Below are 26,351 nucleotides of genomic sequence, written 5' to 3' on the forward strand. Positions count from 1 at the left end.
ATGCAGCATCATGTTATTCAGTGTCTGTATAGTGTCGTTGCCCCACGCGGTCCAATCCGCGAGCACCACACAGCAAAAATTAATTCGCCCAATCAGATTCGACATGCCTGCATGTCAGTAGCCAACTCAGGAGTGACACGGCATCCACATCCATGCACAGTCAGCATCTGTACGCTGAGCCAGAGGCACAGTCATTTTTCGTACAGTCTGTACTACCACGTCATCCCCAGCAGCAAATTTTTTTGCTGACATCATCATTTTAGTGGGTTAAATTTGATGCCCATCTGAACATCATTCCCAAGCATTTTTTAACTGCTTGGATGGACATTTGACCATCAAATTTAAAAACACAATTTCTCCTCCAGACCCCTCTCCAATTTGCTTTTCAGTTTGGCAGATTGACTTTGCGAGCTCGTAACTAGTACATCCGAACTCTGATTCAGGTACAATTTTTTTAAAAATCAAGTAGAATTTCTTCAATTTTTCAGTGGTGGTGTTGTTTTTTGGTTTTAGTGCACAAATTTTGTAGAATTTTCATTTTTTGGTGACTATACCTGCATAATCTTGCCTTTTGCAACTTCAAAAGCTCCGTACGGGCACATCTGGTCACTTTTTCAAGTTCCATTTTTTTGAAAGTGCATGTTTTTTTGTCTACTTTATAGATCTAAAGTCAGATTCTAAGGTTGTGTGGACAAATTTTTCACTTTCAGAATTAGGCCTTCTTTGGCATTATAATGCTTTGATTCTTCTTCAGAATTGTTGTAAAACTAAGCTACAGTGCTTAAGTGATAGATTTCAACCTCATAAGGCAATTGTAAAAGCAAAATCAGAAAATCCACTTTGTTCATTTTGACAAGTGGCCCATTGTAAATGCACTACTTATAAAGTGCCAACAGCATCTTTTTTTTGGGGGGGGGGGGGGGGTCTTTTCATTGAGTGAAAAGGGGGGGGGTGTACTATATTCTTGTGTCTCTATTTTATGCTCTTTCATTTCTACATCATGGGTTTTAAATGTCCTCTTTAACTTCATGCAACTATTCTACTTGGAAAGATATTGCATGGAGTAGATTAATGGAAAAAGGATATAGTTTATATGTTGATGGTACAATTATCTAACCTACTGATGCTTAAGAACTCATTGATTGGACAAGTCAAGATCGACAAGCTTTAGGTGTTATCAGGAGTTGTGTACATAGCGATCTTCTCTTCCACAATAAAAATTGTTCAAAATCTAATGAAGCTTGGGATAAACTTGAACAGTTGTATGGTAAAGTGGATGAAGAAGAGGGATTTCAGATTGAAGATGATCTACTTATCTTAGATCCTAAAAATTATGACATAATTTAGGATTATATCATTAAAGTCAATGAGTCTAGGGCATTTCTAAAAGATTGTGGAAATCCCATGAAGGATGATAGGTTGATACATCACATCCTGAAGAAGCTACCTTCTGAGTATGCAAACTTTGTTTCAAGCTTTAATACTCATAGGTTGACCATGGGATCTGCTTACCAGAAGCCTTCCTTTGATGGATTTGCAGACATGTTGATTGTTGAACAATCTCACTTGGTGCATTTTGGCCTTCTCAAGTCATCTAAGACCAAAGCCTTAGTGGCTAGTGATGATCATAAATCTAGCCAAGGGGGAAAAAGCAACAACAAGAAGAAGCAGTGGAAGCAAAAAACACAATCTGAGACACAACATGAGTCCTCTCAACAAGTTGGTTCGTCTTCAAACAAGAAGGGAAGTAATGAAAAGAAGGAAAAACTCTTTTGTGCATACTGCAAAAAGCCAAATCATGACGAGCATCATTGCAAGATAAAAAGAATCGATGAGCTAGAAAACCTACTCAAGAAGAACAAGATTCAAGTGCCAGGTACTTCCAAGGATTCTACTCCTACCTCTTCAAAGGGTAAAGGTCAAGCACTTATGGCAAACTAAAATTCTTCTTCAAAATGGGTACTTGACTCAGGTGCCTCCTACCACATGGGTTCTTCAAAGCAAGATTTTTCTTCATTGAAGTAGTCACAGGTACCACGCATCTTCATGGGAGATGATGCCAAAATGGAAGTTGAAGGGAAAGGACATGTAGAAATGGAAGATGGGGAATTCAAAGATGTTCTCTATGTTCCCAATCTAAGCTCCAATCTCCTATCAGTTTACCAAATCACTCACCTTGGAGATGGTCATAAGGTTGAGTTCCTTCCAGATTCAATGATGGTGCGAAGTCTCAAAGATGATTCAGTGGTAGCAGTGGGGAAAGTCAATGATGACAAGAGGTTATACTCCTTTTCCCATTTTGTGCCTAAGAGTTCTTCTCAAGCCTTGTTAACTCACTCTAATTCAAACATCAACTTATGGCATGAGCGGTTTGGTCACCTTGACTACTGCTATCTTCAGCAACTTTGCACATACCAAATGGTCAAAGGTCTACCTCAAATCAACTTTTCTAAGGGTAAATGTTCATTAGATTCAGTGGATATGCATCCAGAGGGAAATTTACATAGAGGGAAGTCTTCTAGAGAAACAAGTGTTCTTCAAATGTTTCACATGGTATTAGCAGGTTCTTTTGCATTTAGCTAGGGTCGCTACATACTTACCTTTGTTGATGACTTTTCAAGGTTCACTTGGGTCTACTTTCTGCATAGTAAGGGTGAAGTTTTGGATGCATTTCTAGACTTCAAGGCTCATGTAGAACGACAATCCAGAAAGGCCAACCAAGCACTCTAAATGGATAATGGAAACATGGATGTGAATAGAAGACTTAAGGACTTTTGTAGACATCAGGGAATTGATCTTTAGACTCCTTTAGCATTCAATCCACACAAGACAGATGTTGCAGCATTGAGGATTAGAACTCTTAAGTCTATGGCAAGTTGCATGATTCATGCCAAGTCTCTCAATCCATCATTAGAAGTCGAAGCAATCTCTAGTGCCACTCACATTCTTAATCATTCTCCTCATCCAGCCTTAGATGGAAAAACTCCTTTTGAGGCATGGTGTAGTAGAAAACCTATTGTGACACACTTCAAAGTCTTCGATTATCCTGCATGGGCAAATAGATCTTCCAGGGGTCACAAGGCACAGACATCTCGGCCTTGTACCTTTATTGGTTATGAAGACAATGTGAAGGCTTATAGACTAATGGATACTAAGACACATGAGATTTTTGTGGAGAAGGATGTTCACTTTGAGGAAATTTCACTGAGCTTATCCTCTACTCCTCTTCACACCTCATACACAGAGGAAACTGATAGTGACACCAGAAATAGTGCTTCAATAGGTTCAGACATGTGGGGTTCTGTTGACAGTTGCAATGAGAGGTCACATCAATCTAGTCCACGTGCTTATATTGCCGCAGTGAAAGGTCCATTTTAGAATGGTACATCTTGTCTTCTAGCTCCAGCATCATTTGACTTGGGAGACAGACTTGAGGACATACATCTTCTCATTGATGATGATACTTCTACAATTGTTGCAAGGGCTCACTTTGACCCTCATGTCCATTCTCTACATGATCAATCTGCACACATTGGCATGATTGTGGATCCTTATGGACAGGAATTAGTGGAGGTCTCTTTGTCAGTTGAGGAGACAAATGGTTCAATGGAATAGGTTAAACAAACATCTTTGACAGATTTGCATTCATTCTTTCCAGCACAGTTGGAAGGGGTGAACTTCAGCATCAGTACAGGGATACTTGAGCAGGTTTTAGGGCTAGCACACATCTTCAGAACTGTACCTTGGGCATTGTTTCTTCCTAAGGAGAGGAACACCTTTCTGCATTCTTGGACCAACTTCTTCATCAGAGAAGCTTTCACCTATTGGCATTATTCTTTTGGGGGGGGAGCCTATTCTGTCTCTCTTCCTTCTTTCATTCTCTTTTGTGTATACTGGATGTATGTCGTAATGGGGGGTGGTCTTGATTACTCCATCCATCGATGCATCCTCTTCTATCTCTCTTTTTGGGGGAGGGTTTTTCCCATGAGGTTTTCCCTCTTTCCCCGCTTTATGGGAGATTTGCATTTCATTATGTACATGGGTACCTTACATGGCCTAGTAGCCAGGACCCATTATGCATCTACATCCTAGTTTGTAAGCTTAAGGGCATTCCCCTAACTTGCACTTAAGCGGGGGTGTTGGTGTAAATACGTACTTTACTATTTACACTTACTTAAGTTTACTTAGGTTAGTGCATTATTTAATTATTTTGCATTATTTTATTATTTTTAATTGTGAGACATTTAGGAGTTTGTGCAACCTTGTGATTTGTCATGTTGACAACATAGGAGTACGCACCTCTATTTGAGCACATGGTGTCTACAACACTATTTTGCATGTCCCACCCTTGTAGGCTTATCCTCACATCACCATGCTTACTTCCATGCTTAATGGAGGATAATCCATATTTGGTGGACATGTGCTTGGTTGTGTGACACTTCATGGTGCTAACTTCTAAGCATTCTAGAAGCACTCCTATAGCCTTTATAATCAGGCGCACTCCTAATGTACTCTAGTATCAAGTTATTGAATACATTGTTATTCTGATCATACTCTCTCCATTTTTGGTCTACAATTGTGCTTGTGTATGAGTTCTTGGCTCTTGGGTGAATTTTTCCCTTAGGAAAATTCTTACAAGTCTAGAGGCCTTTATAAATAGGCACTGCTTGTGTACTATTGTATCAATTATATCAATTACAATCAATTAAATATCATATTGTTATTATGATCATACTCTGTTGGTCTATTATATGCTAGTTATTGTGCTTCTTGGTCTTGGGTTAATTTTTCCCTAAGGAAAATTCTTATAATATGTTGTTCAACATAGGCTTGGTCATTATGTATTCAACGTAGAAAATTGGTCAATGGGTGTGGTCGGGATTTGGTTTTATCGTCTATTAGATGTAAAACTTTAGGTCAATGTTGCTTGATACATTTGACTATGTGGCTTTCTATCATTCATCTTCTTATTATAAATTGGTAAATATATGCTACTAATTATGAGCTAAATGATGCATTTTTTTGTAAATATAAACTTTTACAAAATATTTAGCTGCATAATGATGAGTAAATGTTAATGAGTATATTGATGATGTTATATGCAGATGTCATTATATTTTATGATGGTTAAAATGATGATGAGTTGGATGTAATGTGAATGCATTAATTGATTTTTTTCATGGATACTAACAATGTTTTAGATGCTTACTCACTTAGCGAGCATGACAAGCTAGATGGTACGTATGGTTGATTATTTTACTCATGATCAAGGTGTAATTAATGATGAGTTTAAGGGAAATGTTGACTCTTGATATTTATAGCTAAACACTAGTCTTTTGAGTTATTGACATTGTGAATGAGCTAAAGGTATTGTGAGTATATATGTATGTGTATGGCAAGAAGTGGATATAAACTATCTACCAGCATGATCAAATCCATGCAATGCCAAGGTATGGCAATTAAACACATGTATGTGTGTGATATCATAAAATTTTAAGGTAATATGTTACTTAAATTTTAGAATCCTTGAGATAAGGAAGTGTTGATTTGATAATTCTTCATTTTTTTTTGCCTTATGATATATGACATTTGGATATATTTGATCATGGTTTTGAGTGTGTCTAAATGGTTGTTGGATGAAGGCGAGAGTGTGGTTGAGGTAGAGAAAGTTAGCTCTTCAGAAGGGGAAGGTCAAATCATCTAGTAGCCTGCACACACCACATAATTATTGTTGTTGTTGCCTTACTAACCCTTGTTTCTCCCTCATCTCAAGTCAACTCTAAGTTTTGTTTCTACTTAAGCTCTTGTGATGGAAACATAAAATCATAGATAGTGAATCACTTTATTTTATGCATTGTGATATTTGGAGAGCAATAAATTACATTCCTTAACTTAGTAGATTAGGTATAATTGATGTATAATATATTAGAATGCATTCAATTGAAAATCAATTCTTTAAGGAAATCAATGCATCATGTGTCTTATTATGAGCACTAAGTTTGATTTTCTCAACTATCCTTAGGATATGATTCCAATTTATTTTTCTATGCATAGTCATATCGGGATGATCCATTCTTCAAGGGGAGGAGGATATCATAAACCATCTCTACATACTCTAAATCAAATGGGAAGTTCATTGCCACATAGACCTTGTTAAGGAAGTTAATTAATAAATGAATTTGTTGCTATCATTAGGGAACTTGATGGGTGGTGGCATATATTTAGGATAGAATCACCCATTTAGGTTTGAAAATATCTTGCATGATAGAAGTCTTTTGTTGAAGAATGGTTTTTCATGCATATACAACTAGACTCAAGAACATTGGGCAAAGAATGAGATGAGAAAAGTATGAGATGACATTTTCTTTTGGTTTCACATAAATATTTGGGCCGAGTAACTACCATTGTAGCTCTGCAAACAATCTCAGGGACATAATCATTTGAAATAAAGTATTTCTTCTTCTGAGAAAACCAAAAAAAAGGGGTTTTTGAATAAGATAATATGGAAAGAATGGGTCAATTACAAGGGGAAGATTAATAAACATATACCACTAATAATTTTGAAAGGACAACGTAGAGGAAAATAGACCTAGATGGCTAGACAAGAGAAATGGATTTTTCAAGAAATAAGCTCTACAGAAATATTAACAATAATGATTAAGACTAGGTTCCTTTTCAATATACTTTCTTAATATTTTCCTATAATTAATTTCTATAGAGAATAGATGTGGTAGCTCTAGCATGGTAATGTGTAAGCCTATATAATGAATGCTTCAGTAGTAATAGAAGTAGTTATGTATGAATGTTTTTGCAACATTTGGAAAATATTACTATATGGAGTTTTCATTAATGATGCCTCTCTTTGATTTATGCCCCCCTCAATTGGAATGGCAACCTTTTATCACATAAAAACATAGAACTTTTTTCCTTATACTCACGTCATTGGACCAAACCAACAACTATGTAAATCTCTATTTAAGTATGATGTGCTATATAAGCTATACTGGCTCATGTTTGGGAGTTCCCCACATCTAGGGTAAAGAAATGCTCATGGAATTTCTAAATATACACTCCTCTTCTTAGCTTTCAAATATTTTACTTGAATTTAAGATCTTTTCTTTGAAACCACTCATATAGAGGCCAAACAAGCAGTTGCAGTTTATGATTTACCCAATCTCCTCATAGGTATTTTGTAAATTTGATAGTGCAAGACAAAATCAGCATGATGTGTTGTGTCAGTTGGGAGTAGTGTAAATACCATATAAATATGCCTTGCCTTCAACCATAGCAATCGATGCAAAATCCTTACCTAGATTAACTATACCCTTATTGTATAGAATTGTCTTAAAACCCCAAACTCTTGGAGCCATGAACTGTATGACAAGATAATAAAATGTCTATCTGTGTGTGTATTGAGATAAGCATTGAAAAAAGTAACCTAAGGGTTTGAATGAGGTTGGATAGTAGAGATAATTGAATAGATGAAATTTTAAGTAGGTAAGAAAAACATATATACTTTTTACTATGAAGAGTGAAAACTATAGTACATAGGAAACTACAAAAGTGCACATTACATTATGTTAGAGGAACATAATCTCCTAAAATTTTAATAAGGGTAAAGGTTGCATCAATGGTTAGTGAAGAAGTTATGATTTTTCCTTAGATTTATGTTAAATCTCATACCACAATATTGTGGTAACTAAAATTACAAATGATAGGCCATAGGATCTAGATGTGGTTATAGGCATCGAATAGAAAATGTGAAATGTGGTAGATACTTAAGAACTTGAAACACTAAACACTTGCTCCAATGGTGAGTGACCATACAAGGTGTCCTAAATATATTTATCCCCACCAATACCATGCAGACTCTATATGATTGAATTGGAAAGAAGCACAATTAGGCATAATATTGGAGTTATTTCCTTAATATTATGGTGAATGTTGAAAGATACATACCAAAGTTGGATTAATGAAATTGTATAATATGATGATGAAACTATGAAAGTACCAATGCATTCTCTAATGTCCTCAAATGAGAAATTATTGGTGTGATATCATATATATATACCCAACCACAGTTATTGACTAATGATGTTTCTCTATTTAGGTAAGTGACCATTGTTGTATTAATTGGCTACATTCTATTATCTAAAAAGAAAAAATAATGCAAAATATAGACTTAGATAATTGAGTGAAGATTTGGTACTTATTAAAAGAGTAAAGCATACATTGCCTATAAATTTTACTTTAGAACTAATGATTGTTCTATTCTCAGTTGAAAGTTCATTTTCCTAATGGTTTAATAATATGTTTCCATTTCTTAAATTCTTAGCTCTAAAGCTCCTAAGGATGGTTTATGATGTTACTTCAATGGAAATTAATATAAAAGTGATGGTTTTTTTATATATGTTGTGGTTTCACAACACACACCCCATTTTGGCTAGAAATGGGGACCCCCCACTTTATTTTTTAAGCTTTTTGGATCCCTAGTCTAGAGTCTGAGTCCTTTTTAGGGTTTTATCTAGTGTTTTTTTACCCAATCTAGGTCCCCATTTGAAAATTAGATTTCAAAAATCATTTGAGTAGCTAAATCATTTTTTTCAAAAAAGGTGGTGCACCACTGCGCCTCCCTAGGTGTGGTAGTGCACCAAAGCACATAGACATGGCATCACCCTTTGGTAAAGCATAGTTGTGTAGAACTAAGTGGTGAATTAGGTCCTAGGTCTATATAACCTAGGGACCCCCTACCTTCTCACTTGTCTTTTTTCTCCACCAAGCTCTCTGACCTGCACTTGCATAGCTGACTAGGTGTGGTACTGCACCTTTCCTCCTCACCTCCCACCTACACACTAAGAAACAATGTTAAAACACCTATAAAGGTGTGTAGTTGTGCACCTTTTACCATGCAAAGAATTTAAAATCTTAAAATAACTTTAAAAACTTAAGACACTAAAGGTGTACACTAGCGCACCTACTTAGGTGTGCTCTTGTGCACCTTTAGAAAAACACCTTCACAAAGTTAAACAAAGGGTTTGCATTAGTGCATCTCATGAGGTGCACTAATGTGGACCCTCATGTATTAAATTTTTTAAAGGTTAAAGGTGCACCAAGCGCACCTTATAGGTGCACCAGGTGTGCATTTTTTTGCATTCTAGGGATTTAAAATTAAGCTTTTAGGTGTTTTTGCCACTTAGGGTTTTTGGTTTTTGTTTGTGCCTATATTAGGGTTAGTTTTTATTTATTTTTCCTTTGTCCCTAAACTAATAGATTTTATTTTTGTGTAGATTCAATGGCCTCTTTATCATCCTCCCTTCCTACAAAGATGGTTCCCAAACTTGTGGTATTCAAGTTTCAAGTTGTTCTTGCAAAATTGCACTTTCAAGATGATTATTCAGAGATCTGAGACACCAAACTTGGTCACATAGACTTGAGTGATTCCTAACACTATGAAACAAACCCACTAAAAGATCCTTGATGGTATCTTCTCTAATCTGATAAGGACTTGTTAATGTAACATCCATCCAATATCAGTGTAGTCCTCAGAGTTGATTATGACACTCGTAGAGAATTATATTTATGAATAAAGGGTCGTAAAGAGCATAACTGGAGAGATTGTCCTAGATCTTTGACCCAAGAACATAGAAAAGATGTTCCATCTTTTGAGGGCAAATCAGTTCATCAAATTGACCTATCACCAAGTAGAGAGATGGTATATGGAACATGTTGAGGAAGTTTTTGAAATCATTAAGCCCTCATATCTCATTGAGAAGACTCCTCTAGGGCATAAAGTAGGAAAATTCAACATGACAAGAGGCTATATGAAGGAAGATATTAGATATTCTATCATACTCTTGAGTAGAGTCATGGTGTTGCCAGCATTAGGGCACCTAAATATTTGGATGGTGCATTTTATTGAGACTATCAAGACAGCGAAGATGCCAATTGATTGGGCTTTGATTCTTAGTGAGAACTTGGGCAAGTAGCTAGTGGTAGTTAAGAATAACTATAAGTTTTACATGACATCATATTTGGTGTACTTATTAGCTGCAAGGGCAATAGATTACCTAGAACTCTACAAAAAGGGTAGCATGCAAGATGCAAATGCATGGCCCTATATAGTATATCCTTAGCTACTAAAAAAGAAGCTTCCAGAGCACAAAAAGGAATACAAAATAGTGAATGATTCATTTATATTCACAATAATTTGTTTCACTGAGGAGGTTATGCGAAGAGGATGTTAGAGGAGGCAGCGGCTAAAATATCAGAGGTTGGAGCCTATTACATCTAGTTTTGAACATTCACATATTTGAGGGTAGCAGGTACAACTATCAACCCCAAGAAGCTCCCTAGGTATTTGAGTGATTGACTCATTCTACTAGAGATTGCTCGACAACTCTTTTCTGCATACAATAGAGTTAGGAAGCAACATAAAATAAAATAGGTATGGCCTATTACTATAGGAACATTTAATGTGGTCTAGAGACAAGATATTCCATCTTTCAAGCCTAAATGGGATTAGTATCCCTTGGAGGAATATAACTCTCCTTGCCTATATTTTGATAACATTGGAAGGGTACAATATTTGGTTGGCAAGACATACTAGCATGAAGATGCAATCGAGGATCACTAGATGAACATAGTAGATGACTATGATATCTATATAAGGGATTATTGTAGGATGAATCTCTATCTCGAAAGAAATGCCTTACTAAAGATCCCTTTGAAGATCAAACAATAGGATATGAAGGATGTTCTTGATCCATTGTTCAATAGGGACAAGATTGGTGAGTGACCTATCATGAATGTTGAGATTAACAAAGAAGAAAATTTGAACATCAATCATAGGGCTAGGCATGTCATCAAATTGACAAAGGATTGGATCAAAAGACCTTTTAAGTTGGATCCAATTCCTCAAGTGGTGGCTTTCCATGCTCAAGCCCCCCTAGCAAGAGGCTAAGGAGCTAAGGTCATAATGCCTACATATGTAGCTCAATCCCTAGTAAGGCTAGAAATAGTGTACCAACTTGACAGAAAAGTTGGATACTACTGAGCCCAAAAAGGTAAAGGTAAGAGGAAGAGAACTAATCCTCAATAAGTTGAGCTGGAAGGGGAAGCAACTCAAGCAACTCCATGGCCAAGGGAAGAAAATGTATAGCGGTCATAAAACATTGAAGCTACATAGACCCAGGATAGTCCTCAAGTGCCACCAACGGAGGGAGAGAAAGGAGGAGCTGGAATAGAAGTACAAGAGGTCTCTCCACCTCAACAAGAGGTACAAGCCTCCCCATCTGCTATTAAGAGAGGAAAGATTAAGACTCTAAACAAGAGGAGGCAAAAGGTGATTAGGAGAGTGATTCCTTTCTCATCAGTCTCGAAATTTATCCCTAAGGGAGAAGAAGAAGAGGATGATGAGGAAAAAGAGGATAACCTTCCATTGAATTGAAGAACCTATCTTGCAAGAGCTATGGAGTTAGAATAGAGAAGAAGCTCTATAGTTACACTGCCATCCATTCCTGAGCAACCTATTTAGTCTACTACATCAGAAGATGAGCTGTAAAAATGGATTGATGAGAAGGAGCGCAAGGGCACTAATGTCTTTCAGATGTTAGATTTTGATTTCATGCCCATCAGCACTGAGTTGGTGGGAGACAAAAAAAGAGATACTCCAACTAATCAACCTCAATAAGAGGATTGGAATCTATTTCCATCTGAGCCACAAGGACCTAAAGAAGCTCCACTTTCACCCATTCATGTTACATTTTGTGTAGACAAGGGATTAGCTACCCCTCTTCCTCCAAATACTGAAGAAGAACAAGTTCAAGTAGAACAAGGGGAAGAACCACAACAAGAATCTATTGATGAAGTGACAGAGGAAGGGAAAATAAGTGAGCAACCTTAGTAAACTTCCCAAGACATAGAGGTGAGAATAGTGGACTCCATAGATACAAAACATCCCAGTGTGGATCCTAGGACATAGAGGTGAGAATAGTGGACTCCATAGATACAGAACCTCCCAGTGTGGATCCCTCATAGAAGGAAAAGACTCCAGAGAGGGGGGATAAAGGGAAGAGCATAGTAGAGAAAACTCTGTCATCTTCAAAAGGAAAATCCTCGTTAGAGCATGTACCAAGTTAGTTGAGGAAGGAAGTCATAAGAAAAAAAGGCATAAATTCACCACTAAGGAAGAGGATAGGATGAAATTAATTAAAGTTCTAAGCAAACCTAAGTTACCACCAAAGGATGCATGGGCATTAGCCTTCATCATGAGTGATCAGAATTAGGACTTATTTGCTCACGTGGCTATCCCTCCTCCACATACAAATGTTGAAGAATTAACTCCAAGAGACTATCAAATCAAAGAGGTCATTCTTAGGAAACCTACATTGGATAAAACTAAATTGGTAGTAACAACAGGAATTAAAGTATTGTTTAGGCACTTAGAACAAGATGGGGCAGAATTGATAACACTTTAGAGACAAGATGAAATCCTAAAAGGATATCTAAGAGAAGTTTTTGGTCCCTTAGATACTACAAATCATAAAGAAAGTTTGAATGTAGCATTGGAGAGAAGGGACAAGGGGATAGGCTAGTTAGATCCATTTTTGGAAGCTTTTCAGCAATGGCGAGAAATTTTTGAGGAGAAAGGTGTGTAGATTATACAAGGAAATCCTAAGTTGCTACACCATATGCAAGATACTGCAGATAGGCTAACAGCCATTTTGAATCAAGATTATGGTTTGATGGAAGAAGTACATACTTGGTCAAAGGATTTGTAGGCATTATAGGCAATCAAAGGCCAAAAGTATCATATGTTAATGGAGATGTATACGGTAGAAGAGTTAGATAAGATTGATGATTAGATAGAGAAAATTGCAGAAGGAAATAAAGTAATGGAAACATTACACATGGACATTCACAAGATCAAGGATCAAACCAAAGAGAAAATTTTGGAGGCAAAGAAACATTATAGTGATGTATGTGTTGGGACTCAAAATTGAAGCCCAAATTTTGAGTACCATTGAGAAATCAAGCCCCATAAGTGCTTTTGAATGCAAGTGTACACGGTTGTCCATTTGAGGCCTAAGAGGTGTTTAATGTTTCTAACACCTTTTATTCAATATTCCTACTTGTTCGATGAAGTTAAACTGTCATTCCGAGCCATTTCGTGAAGTCTCATTTTGAGCAATTGCCAAATATGCATTTTTGCCTATATCAAACAACGATAGGAGGCCTTGTTTGCAATTGAATATCTCACATCCAGTAACATTTCATGACTCACTAGTTTGGGAGTGTTTAGTGTCCATACTTGAGAGCCTATGTTTTAGATTTTGAGTCATTTCAAATTTGTTTGACTAGGTTTTGAACCCCTCAAAGTTGGTCATTTACTAGTGTCACACTTATGTGAATTGTTCAGAATTCTGGAAGGCCCTTTTTGACCTGTTATATTTTTGACCCAGTTGACCAAAATGATGAAATTCCTTTTGTGTTGCATTTTAAAGGTCAAAGAATTTCTATGTTTCAATTTTGAGCTAATGAAGAATCTATTTGATTAGTTTTCGAACACGATTCCAAATGCAACTTGTAACTTTTTATTGGTGTCAGCACATGCAGAATTGACCAGTACCCCTGTTCATGATGTCATATCTCAAAATTTTTGATAGGTGAGATCAAATGGATTGTACCACTATGTTGTACTCTAAAAATACTTCAAGTGTGCCAATTTTAAGTCTTGACGAATCCATTTGCACACTTTCCTAGGTTAATTCCATTTGCAAAAAAACTACTTTTCTACCATTGTTTCCAGTCTGCAAATTTGAGTAGCCCACTTTGACCACTCACCATTTGCATCTAATTATTCTTCATGAGCCCAAATCACATAATTATATACTCCTCATGATAGTGAACCAATGGCCCGATTTTCATTTTCCCAAGTGTCAGTTTGCCTAGTTTTTGAAGCCAAATCCGAATGCAATTTATTATTTTCTAACATGTTTTCTTGTAGGTAGTTTTGAGAGGGCAACTTTGATAGTCAATAGCTTTTGACTGAGAATTTTTCATGAGATGAGATTTGATAGGGTAAGAGTAAGCGGAACAAAGAATCAATATGCTAGTTTTTAAAGCCCGATCAAGTGTTCTAGTCAGTTTTTAAGGCCAGTCAAAGGACCTCCTGGCACAAAGTTGACAATATGCAAGAAAGTGATCAAACGAGTTTTAATTGGTAGTTTAGTGATCAAATTTGACTCCAATCAATATCATGGGTTCAATAGATCAATTTTGCATATTAGTTGTTCAAAAACAGAAAAAAAAATTAGCTTAGCCCACTTTGGGGCCTGACTGATTGCATCAATTAATAATATCAAGTTTCCACAATCCATTGTTAATGATGATGTTGCTTCTGGATTCGATTGTGTAAGTTTTTTTATGATAAAAAAACTTACACAATCGAATCCAGAAGCAACATCATCATTAATTGCATCAAATTGAATAGAAATGTGAGAGAATGAACCTCTTAAACAAAGGTCCATGCTTCTTTTTCATGGTTATAGTATTGGTAGGAAGAAGATGAAGAGAATCTAGGTTTTCATGATAATGAGGGAATGTCCAATTTGCAAAATCTTTTGATGCAACCTTTTTATGCGGGAACTCCAAGAATAGTGTTAGCTGAATGTTTCTTTTAAACTATCAATTATACTAAATACACTAATAGAGAATAAAAATGTACCAATGAATTCTTACTCATCCATTATAAGAATCTACCTTTACCCAAAACACTTTGTTATGAATCTTTGGGGGGAATGCATAATAGTGAGAAGGAAACATGATTTATTTCCTCTTGAGCTATACTATGTCAAAGATAGACTCATAAAAGTAATAGACCACATAAGATCATTACAACATCATCTAAGTTTCAACAACATTTGGAATTCAATGCAGACAGCCACATCTATTGGGTCACTTTCATTGTCGATAACTTTAATCATGTCAATTGTTGCAGGGCATTGAGGATCAGAGTGGTCCACAAAAGACACAAGGTCCCAAGATTGATAGTAAGCTTCAAGACATTTGTTCATCATATCTACATCATTGTGCAAAGGAAAGAGGTTGAAAATCACATTCAATAATGAAAGTGATGTCATCCTCATACAGTTTTCTTCTAATGAAGGAAAGTGATTTACAAAAAGTGGCAAGCCTTCAAGATCATTTACAAATCTTCCTTCACCACTGGATTCTAGATAATGCTTAATGAATTTGAAGAGATTCTCATAGTTGTAGCCTTCTTTTTTGTTCTCACTAAAATGGATCTTTTCTTGCTTCAAAAATTTCTCATTGGCCATCCACAATCTTTGAGGATTTTCTCTGGGCATACACACTTTCTCCAATATTTCCTTGTATTCTTCAAATTCCTCTTGAGACTAAGATGGTAGACAGTAACATAAACACACAAACTTGGAGCTAAAATGCAACTCAGACATGAACAAACAACATTTGCTAAAGTAGATGAGAAAAATCTAGATATCCTTGAGGCAATAAAGCAAGTAATGTATCTTCATTGTTGTCACCACCTGAAGCACCAACCCTTTTAACATTCTAGCTTTTTATTTCTCTTGCAGACACCATCTTTGTAGATTATACATTTGAAAAAGCTATGAGATACTTCTAGTCCAAAAATTCTCCACAAAATGTCTTGTGTATTGTATGAGCTTCACATTTTCAGGAGAGAATATTGAAAAGTAGACTACCAACATGAACCATCTACAAAAGATGACTGTCCCTCCCATTGCAACGAATGCCCACTCAAGAGCTAATAGGGAGCCACCAAAAGCAAAGTCAGTGATGAAGATTAAAGAGGCAGAACCCCACATGAATGTTAGCTGTTGGAAATGCAAGAGTTAAAGGTAGCAAAACAAAGTTGTAGGGGAGCCAAAAGAAAGCTTACGACAAGTGAGAATCCAAGGGGAGCACTAGATATTACCATTGGAGAAGCTTCTTAAACATTACAGGCATGATGGAGGAAGCTGCAAGAAAAGAGCAACACCTAAAATCCACTCATTTCTCAAATTTGGAGGAGATAGTTTGAAGATCATCGCGACATATAAAGGAACCCCAACGTCACCAAATCAAACCTCATTCGGCTTCCTCTAATTTTTCGTTGTTCAAATAGCATTAGAGTCTTCCTATACCATGGAGGTAGAAAAAGGAGTAGCATGTGAAAAGTGGAGCCCTACAGTACAAAGAGTTAGCAGCATGCTAATGAATAGAGGTGAAGATGGTTGATGTCCATATCCTTTGCCACATGTTTTTGCAAACAAACCAAAGGAGTTATGATGTTTGAGCAGTAAGAAATCCATGCCAATTGATTTTGAAAGCATGGTCAAAGGTAAAATGTAGATTTTGAAAGAAAACTTGAAGCTTTTGTCCCACATTCTTTATGTGGAGGAATTTTTAAATGTTTAGATACATTTTAGCTCCACAAATAAGTGATTGAAAAGACATGCCTTTTAAAAGGAAAAGCCGCTTGCACATGGGACCTAGCGGATCAGACTATGACAAAAAATTTAGACAAAGGTGTTCATACAATGATGTGGAGATCGATGCATAGGATGCCACCACGTAGTGCATCCTATGGCCAGCACTTGCCTGCTTTGTAGAGTTGCTTGATAGTTAAGGAATGCGTGCAAGTACCTAAGTGCCATGTGGTAGTGAGTCCTAGATGACGATGATGTGGTGTACTTGATCAGAATGATGACATGGAAACATAGGTGAGTCATGAAGTGACATGGCACTTGGGTGGGTGATGACTGTGTAAGGTTCAGCCAATTAGGTGCTGCCACATGGTAGTTGGTCAAACTAGATTTTACCCCAAAATTGAAGGGTGAGGCAAAATATAAAATATTTTTAAATGTCACTTTAAAAGTATTTTTTCAAAAAGGGTATGTACATGGTTTTAAATCTAAAGAAGCATTTTTCTAAAGTTGCTACTTTAGAAAATTTTAATTTTTTGAAAATTCAGGGATGCAAGTCAGAGTTTTATAGCAGGGGCATTATTTTTCATATCGACTTTCATGGCATTTCCAAGAAGCAAATATAGGCATATTATATATCGCCAGAACTGGGAGAAGAAAAAATTTCTGACTATGGAGTTTTCTTTTGCACAAGAATTCATTGGTTTGAGTTACACTCAGATTTGTAATTTTGGGGCCTTCTCAATGAAATGGGCTAAAATTGGAAATGCAGTTATAGGCTTGGTAAAAACATTTGGCAAAAGGAATATTGGATCAATTTTGAGGATATTATGCCATTCTGGTATAAGTTGGCTCCAATTTTTAGTTAGAAAGCAAAAATGATCAAGGATTTGATTTATCAGTTGCAGAGAGAGATTAGAGAGATTCTTTTCATTGTAAAGGAGGGAATTTCAAATGGACACATGTCATCTTCAAAAAAGATCTAGGAATTCACTCTCTTCTATATCTTTCTTTCTTTCATCCATTGTAGGGGTTCTAGTTTTCACTATGAAACCGGTTGGTTCCAATTTTTGGAGAAAAACTACTCACTACTGTGATACCATGTTTTGGTTCCAGTTTTGATATATTCCCAACACGGTGGCACCACACAATCTTTAGCATAATTATCTTGTATGAATAGTAGTAGGAAAGATAATACAACTAGTTCTGATGTGTTAGGTTTTTTTATGTTTTGATTTCATTCATCTGAATGTATAGTTACAAGAAAATGAATACAAATGAGAAAGAAATTCTTTAGTTTCATTCTGATTCCCATCTCCTATCTCAATAATCTGTAGTCTTATGTGGTCTAGTAACAAAGAGCTGAGACTCATTTGCATCCCTTTAAAGTTGTATGTCATATATGTTTTGTTGTTGGAACAAAGGGCTAAGTGCTTGATGTGTTTGACAGGGTTGTTGGTTATTTTGATAAGGATATCTCATGAGAATTAGGTCTTAATGAACACTGATGTCTAATTAATAAAGTGATAGGATAGATATGATGTCTAGGTGTATGGAATATGTCTTGGATATCAAAGATGTATGCATTTCATTCATGGAATTGCCCAATAGATAAGGAACTGATCAATTATAGGATCACTTGTTTATATTGCTGCATATTTGGGGTTTTTTTGAATTCAACATCATTAATCAAACATTTTTCCCTTTCATGTTGAAGAATTGAAAAGTGTTTCCCTCACTCAGCTTGTAAATATCATAGAATTACAATTTTCTACTATAGATCTATGTTATTGCATAAGTATTAGGAGATATAAGGGTTAAATCGTCTTAATAGATTGAGGAGTATGTCTTTGCACTGGTACCATATTGATTAAACCTGAGGTCCACCTGCCTAGGTTTTGTAGAGCCTAAAGTAAAAGAAGGGTCTAGCCTTATAGTTGGCCTGGTGTCTAAAATGACATGTTAAAGATGGGAGTTAGCAACCCCTAGATGTGTCTTGTTCTCTTTGGGGCAATTTGAAACCCGTAACATTTCAAAAAACCAAAAAAATGGTGACTCTACTAGGGAGTTGCATACAGAAAGAACCAAAATCTCTGGCATGAAATAGATTGGATATAGCAAATCTATAGTAAGAGGTGTTTCCATTTTCCTTGCTGAAATTTCATATTCCCTAGTATCCTTATTCATTGATAGCAATAGTTCAACTGAATTCAATAATTTCTACTATCAAAGTCATTTGGCATTTTGATAAGTTGCTATCATAATTTAGAATCAATGTCAAGTTCTTTCACTTTGTCAAGAGTGTGAAATTCCTAACTGTTGTATAAAGTTTCAAATACCTATTCTAAATTCTAGACCAGCTTGTTATGTTTTGCAAGTTTGGTAAATCTTTTCTCACTAAGTGAGCGGCAACTCAAAGTTACATCTTTACACTAGTGCTTCATGAATGTGAAGGTATTTTGATAGAAATAATAGTCGAGAAGCAGATTTGAAGAATTCATCTCAAGTTTTTGACAATGGGTGAAAGAATTAGGTGAGATGCAGTGCAAATGTTACTAAATCTAGATAAGATTTAAATCTGTTGTTATTTGCAGCATTGAAGTAGTTATAGGCATCAGTATTGAAAAGTATTTTCCACTTTCATATGACTTCGCTTACATGATAGTAAGCTTTACAAAAGTTTCTTTGTCAAGTTGTAATTTTAGCACTAAAGAGGAGATTAGTTTGATTTATCTCAACATACTTTGTGAAGAATAGATTCAGCAAAAGTGTTGTCATATTTTGAAGTATGTCTAAGGTTGAATTGTAGAAGATTTTTAGATATGCTACAAGTAATGAATTATGAGAGTATTTATGATGAATGAGTGTTAAGTTTGAAGAATGTCAAGTTTCCCTTCATTAAGTATGTAGCTAGTTAATAAGAATTATAGATCTATTTCTACCAAGAGATATATGTCATTATGTTTTGATGGCATTCATGGTTTTCCAAACCCTATGCCATATAACCTTAGAAAGTATTTGCCCAAGTTTGGTGGGAACTATGAGAATTTAGCAAGTCATCATGTTTAGGTGTTCAATGACTTGGTTGGTGACTATGAGATTGCTCCTGAGGATGTGCACATGAAATTATTTGTTCAAACTTTAGAAGGTGACGCTAGAGACTAGTTTTCTTTTTTACTAGAATGTTCTATTTCATCTTGGACTGAGTTGCATTCAGCCTTCATGGAGAAATTTGGAGAGAGGGTAAGCATATTTGATTCTTATAATATTTTTTTAAGGATTCACATTGAGAATGGTGAACTTGTTCCTCAATTTAATATTAGATTTGCAAGGGTTTTGAATGAGATCCTTGAGAATTATACACCTGATGATCAAATGTGTTTAGTTGTTTACTTTGATGCATTTGACAAGAAAGTGAATTATCTGCTAAGGGATAAAGAACGACAGACATTATATCAACATTTTATGACAGCTAGGGATATTAAAAACAATTTGAAGTATGGATTGATTAGAGGTCATTTTTCTATGAATGATTGCCGGTATAATGATTATGAAAGAAAAGTTGAACATAGTGTTGATATTTTAATTCCAAATCAGAATATCAACACCCCTACTATAATGAATAATTAGATTGAAATTTCAAATCAGAATGTGTGTGTAGAGAAGACTGAGTCTATTGCAAATGAAGACATATATGTTTATGATATTACAGTAGTAAGATTTATTTCAGACTTTATTAGAAATGAGCAATGTGATGATATTTTAGATCAAGAATTAGCTATAGCAATGAGCTCTTATAGTGTTGATTATGTACATGATGATGTTGCTAATTTTTCTAGACATGAAGTTGCTGCATTTAGATCTCAATCTTGTACAAGTGAGGAGGCTGAGAGTTATCTCTCTAATCATGAGTTTGATTCAACATGCCATGGAGAGATAACACAAGATGAAGAGTGTGACTCACATTTATCTTAGTCATAGTCAGAAGAACAGAGTGCACATGTTTGTGATTTTTTAGCAATGGATGACAAGGTGGATTCACTTGATCAATTAGATATGCAAGAAATGATTTCTCTTATTCATAGATTGCATCATGTTGAGAATGTTATAGAATCTGAAGTTGAAATATATTCATCTCAATATGAGAACGAAGAAGCTGAAAGTCATGTTTTTGGTGATAACAATAAATTTGTTGATCTGATATATCATGAATAAGCATCATGTGAAGACAATGATGAGAGTTGTTGCTTGAGTCAAGAAGAGGAAAGTGGTGGTACATGTTCATCTTTATATGAATCTGAAGCAAATTGGAAAGAAGAAAGAAATGATGGAAGTGAAGATTCGTACGAAGGTGAAGGTATGAATTCTTTTTCTAAATTTGAAAGAGAAAATGCGTCTTAGTTTTTTCATTATACAAATCAATTTGTCAATGAAGAATTTGAGAGTGATTTGTCCTCAAGGTATGAAGATAAAGAAATGGTGAATCCAATTGATGCTAATGAATTTGAATATGAAGATTTCAAGGAAGAATTGTCAAGTGTTTTTACATTTGCTAATAAAGTTGTAGCATGTAGTGAGGGGTTTAGGAATGAATCATAGTTTATCTGTAACAGTTATCCTAAACAAGATGATGAAGAGAATGTAATTATGGATACTATATGCTTGGTAAAAGAAATAGAAAGTGAGTCTTCGTATAGTTCTAATTTTTCTTCATATGCTGAAAGTCTCCATGGAGATGAAATGGGTAGTGAGTTTAAAGTGTATACTAACACTTTATATGATGAAGATTGTGATGATGATCAGCCCATTTTTTTTCCAAATTTCAAAGAGGATCCTTGCATGGAGTTATCAATCCATTGTTTCAAGAGGACATGAAAGTTTTAGATTTAGTTGAGTTAGATGCAAATGGTGACACATTGTCATACTACTATGAAAAATCAGAATGTTGTTCTTCCATATGTGACAGTGAATATTGTAATGATGTTGCATTTTGTGAGCTTGAAGATGAGGCTTGATGGAATTGTGTTTGAAAATAAGCTAGCACTTCATAGTAAGCTTTATGATGATTCATATGAGATAAAAACTAATCAGCATTTCAATTGTGAAGATACATCAGGAGGTTATGGAGTGATTTCAGATTTTGATGATGATGGTATGTGTGAATATAAATTTGATTGCTCATTTGAAACCCAGTCAGCAACATTTGAGGAGATGCAAAGTCAAGGTATGAGTGACACATATAACTCATTTGATGAGGTTGAATATAAGGCTTTTTTATTTCTATTTGATGATGTTCATGAATCAATTTATAAAGATTAATTTCAGTTTGATGTTGGCATTCATGATCATGCTGATGTTCTTTTTCACAGTGAGCAAGAGGTTGAAGTTATGCCAAGTTTTTACATGCACTATGAAAGTGATGGTGATGATTTTGTTTTTCCAATTGAAGAAGTTAAAGATGCGTACCCAATTAGTGAAACTGATATGAGTGATAATTTCAACTTGCCTCAAGATGAAAGGAATGAAAATTGAGTATATGATAGAGGTAAGAATTTTTGTTGAAGTTTGATGGTCCGAGGCCATCATGTGTACATAATAGGAGTAGATTTCTTGCTTTCAATCAAGTTGTTCAAGAGAACTTTTTTGCTATCAAGTGTGTGGTTTGATTCTTCCAGAGATCTAAATCCTTTCCATGACTACAAGGGACATGCATCCCCAAATAGAGCCACTGTTGGGACTCAAAATTGAAGCCTAAATTTTGAGTACCATTAATGTAATTAAGCCCTATAAATGCTTTTTGATGCCTATGTACCCAGATGTACTTTTGAGCCCCATGAAGTGTTTAATGCTTCTAGCACCTTTAATTTAATGTGTTTATGTGTTCCATGATGATAAATTAACATTTTGAGTTATTCTGTGAAGTCTCATTTTGAGCATTTGTCAATTCTGCATTTTTGCCTGTGTCAAACAACAACAAGAGGCTATGTTCGCAATTAAATATCTCGCACCCAGTAATGTTTCATGACTCACTACTTTGTGAGTGTTTAGTGTCCATACCAAGGAGCCTATGTTTTAGATTTTAGTCATTTTAAATTCGTTTGACTAGGTTTTGAATCCCTCAAAGTTGGTCACCCCTGTTTGACTTATTATAATTTTGACCCAGTTGACCAAAATGATGAAATTCCTATTGCATTGCATTCTAGAGGTTAGAGACATGTTATGTTTAAATTTTGAGCTTATGATGAATTCATTTGATATGTTTTTTAATGCAATTCCAAATGTAACTTGTACTTTTTTACTGATGTCAAGAAGTGCAGATTTGTCAGTACCCCTATTCGTAATGTCATAATTTGAAATCCGTGATAGGTGAGAAAAAATAGATTGTACCATTATGTTGTACTCTAAAAATACTTCAAGTGTGCCACTTTAAGTCTTGACAAATCAGTCTGCACACTTTCCTAGGTCAATTCCATTTGCAAAAAAATGTTTTTTTGCAATTGTTTCTAGTCATCAAATTCTAAGTAGCCCACTTTGACCACTTGCCATTTACGTCCTGTTATTCATCATGAGCCCAAATCAATTCATACTCTCCTCATGATAGTGAACCAATGCCCCTGTTTTCATTCTCTCGAGTGTCAATTTGCCCAATTTTCAAAGCCAAATCCAAATGTGATTTATGGATTTTTTATATGTTTTCTTGCAAGTGATTTTAAGTAAGCAACTTTGGAGGTTGATATCTTTTGAACCTGATGTTTTCATGAGACAAGATTTGACATGGTAGGAGTATATAGAAAAAAGAATTAGTGTGCCAGTTTTCAGAGCCCGATTAGGTGTTCTAGTCAATTTTTAAAGCTAGTTGATGGACCTCCTAGCATAGAGTTGACAAGTTGAAATAAAGTGATAAAATAAGTTTTAATGATCAATTAATGATCAAATTTGAGTTTAATCAGTATCAGATTGATCAATAGGTTACTTTGCAATTTCAGGGGTTCAAAAACAAAAACAAAAAAGTTAGTTGGACCCACTTTGGGGTCCAATTGATTCCATCAAACTGATAAAGATTGGGTGCAAATTGAAGTCTTAGAAAATGAAATTAATATGGAAATAAAGAAAAAAATTAAGAATCAAGCTGTTAAAAATCTTGGCCTTGCTTGGTGCTGGAGATAAGAAAACAAGTGAGAACAAGTATATTGTCCTAGGTGATGTTTTTAGGAAATGTGATCTAATAGGTAACATTGGAAATGCTATTGGATATGAATACATATGCACAGTGGCATATATTTATCCAAACCCTAAACTATTGGAAATAGCTACTGAAATAACCTCCATGTTCTTAAAGAGTGACAACCACAATTTGAAGTATATGGGCTTTGACACTCTTGGTAGAATCATTAAGATCAACCCTAACTTTGTAGAGGAGCATCAATTGACTGTGATCAATTGCTTAGAGGATCCTGATGATACACTAAAATGAAAAACATTGGTTTTTCTTTATAAGATGACAAAATAAAGCAATGTTGAAGTCATTGTAGATCACATGATCAGCTATATGATAAGTATCACTGACACACATTATAAGATGGAAATAGCATCTTGATCCATAGAATTAGTTGAATTTTTTGCTCCAAGCAACCATTGGTTCATTCAGACCATGAACAAAGTTTTTGAGCATGTAGGAGATCTTGTAAACATTAAAGTGGCACAAAATTTGATGCAACTTATTGCTAAAGGATCTGGGGAGGATGATGAAGATGTCAATAGTCAACTGAGATCCTCTACTGTAGACTCATATTTGCAGATACTTGGTAAGCCAAAACTTTCTTCTATTTTCATACAAGTCATTTGTTGGGTTTTAGGAGAATATGGAATAGCTAATGGAAAATACCCTACCTTATATATCATAGGAAAATTATGTGATGTTGCTAAGGCCCATTCAGGAGATAATTTTGTCAAGGGTTATGTTGTCACTGCTATCAAGAAGGCCTGCACCTTTGAAATGGAGGCTGGAAAGAAAGTAGAGCTAATACCAAAGTGTCATTCCTTAATCAATGAATTAGCAGCTTCCCATTCAATAGACTTGCAACATCGAGCATACAAATTATAGGCACTAATAGGGCTAGAGGTTGATACTATTGAGAGTGTGATGTCATTGGATGCAAGTTGTGAAGACATTGAGGTAGACAAGAACTTGACATTTTTGAATGGTTATGTGCAATCATCTTTAGAGAAAGGAGCAAGGCCATATGTTCCTGAGAGTGAGCAAGGTAACATGGGTAATGTGAATACTTCTCATCCTCATTAGGATCTATATGAAGGTGTTGATCATTCTTTAAGGTTTGAAGCATATGAAATTCTAAAGGCTCATGTGCCAACGAGAGCTATCCAAGTATCTAGCTTAGCATCAAATGAATTTTGAGGTGGCGAAAGATTCAAATTATGCAAGAGCTATGCAGTTATCTGCCCCTATTCCATCTCTAGTAAATGCTAAAATTTTTTATTCTGATGGCCTTAAGTTGTGACTAGATGGAGTACAAAAGAAATGGGGCCAACCAACTTATACTTCCACTTCAGCAGCATCTGCATCATCATGCAACATTGAAAAATTCAATAATGGGGCATATGTAAGTGTTCTTGGAGAAGCCACAAGAATGTAGAACCCAAAGAGCTCATATGAATCAAGATATATGGATAGAAGATAGCAAACCGAAGTCTCTGTTGAGAAATAGAAGCTTGCTACTTCATTATTTGGATCATCATCTTCAAAAATGTATAAGAGAGCATCTTCTACAAAGGTTTCTAAACTAATTGAAAAGAAGAGTAAACATGCCTATCTAGAGAAGATTTAGACATTGATGGCAGCTTCTACACCTAATAGAGTGGAGAGAAAACTTGTAAATGTTACAGTAACACCTCTGTTAGACCTCCTTAATTTAAGTGAAGAAGTCCCTATAGTGAAAGCATCCTATGACCCATTTAAGTGGCTAATAGTGCCTTATCAAATCTATGTGCTTCACAAAAGGAGGGGAGAACATTGGTTCTCATACCATCTATTAGCATGAGTTCTCTTGGTCATAGAGCTTTTTTGGGATTATCTGGGAATTTGAGATACCAATAACTAAATGGGATGGAGCAAGTGATTTAGGATTGATTTGATGTTATCGGAACAATATGTTTTAGCACTACTTTGAGGATGCTTAATACACAACTTGGATTTTGGCTCATGGTAGGGGAAGGATATGCTATATAGAATATGCAGACATGGGAGCTGGCTAGGAGGAATTTGCAGGAGAGCAAACTTCCTTTGTAAGGAATTGTAGCATGCATGACACAAGAAAGATGCCAAAGACAAGGAATCCCACTATCAATAGCAAACATGTTTGGAATGTTATGAGAAGGCACCAAGTAAGAGATCTACCCAGTCAAAGCCCCTGGAAGAAGATACACACAACTAGACAGCTAGAGCAACTCCATAGTAGGGAGTGGTCAAAGACCCACACATAAAAAGGAAGTCCAAGATGGCAAAATGGAAGAGCTATAGGGACAACTGTAAAGGGGTGGTAATCCCACATTGCTTGTGTAAGGGGCATTTTAGTTCTTTAAATACTAAAGCACTCACTTGTCATTGTGTCTAAAGGACGAAGGTTTTTGGAAGCCTGACCCATGTGAAGGACCCCACTGATGATGTCAGCTAGTTGTCAATAATGACACAACAATTTTTAATAGAAGATGTGTACGCAGTGACATGGCACCAAAAACCCAAATGTACCTAGAAGCTGACAAGTGTCCAGATTGAATGATAGGCACATTCCTACTTCAAAAAGTTGCAAAGTAGTTAAATAATGTGGGAATGCACCCAGATGCCACCTGGCAGTGGGTGCAGGCTAG

General features: G+C 35.7%; 1 pseudogene; it reads left to right on the forward strand.

Annotated features, from left to right (window-relative positions):
• LOC149576470 (AP-4 complex subunit epsilon pseudogene) lies at nucleotides 1–25,312 on the forward strand (annotated as a pseudogene).
• The last annotated feature ends 1,039 nt before the right edge of the window (nucleotides 25,313–26,351 follow it).

Source organism: Cupressus sempervirens, chromosome 1 (genome assembly GCF_028749045.1).
Source record: "Cupressus sempervirens isolate cs-2001-9-10 chromosome 1, ASM2874904v1, whole genome shotgun sequence".
Taxonomy (NCBI): domain Eukaryota; kingdom Viridiplantae; phylum Streptophyta; class Pinopsida; order Cupressales; family Cupressaceae; genus Cupressus; species Cupressus sempervirens.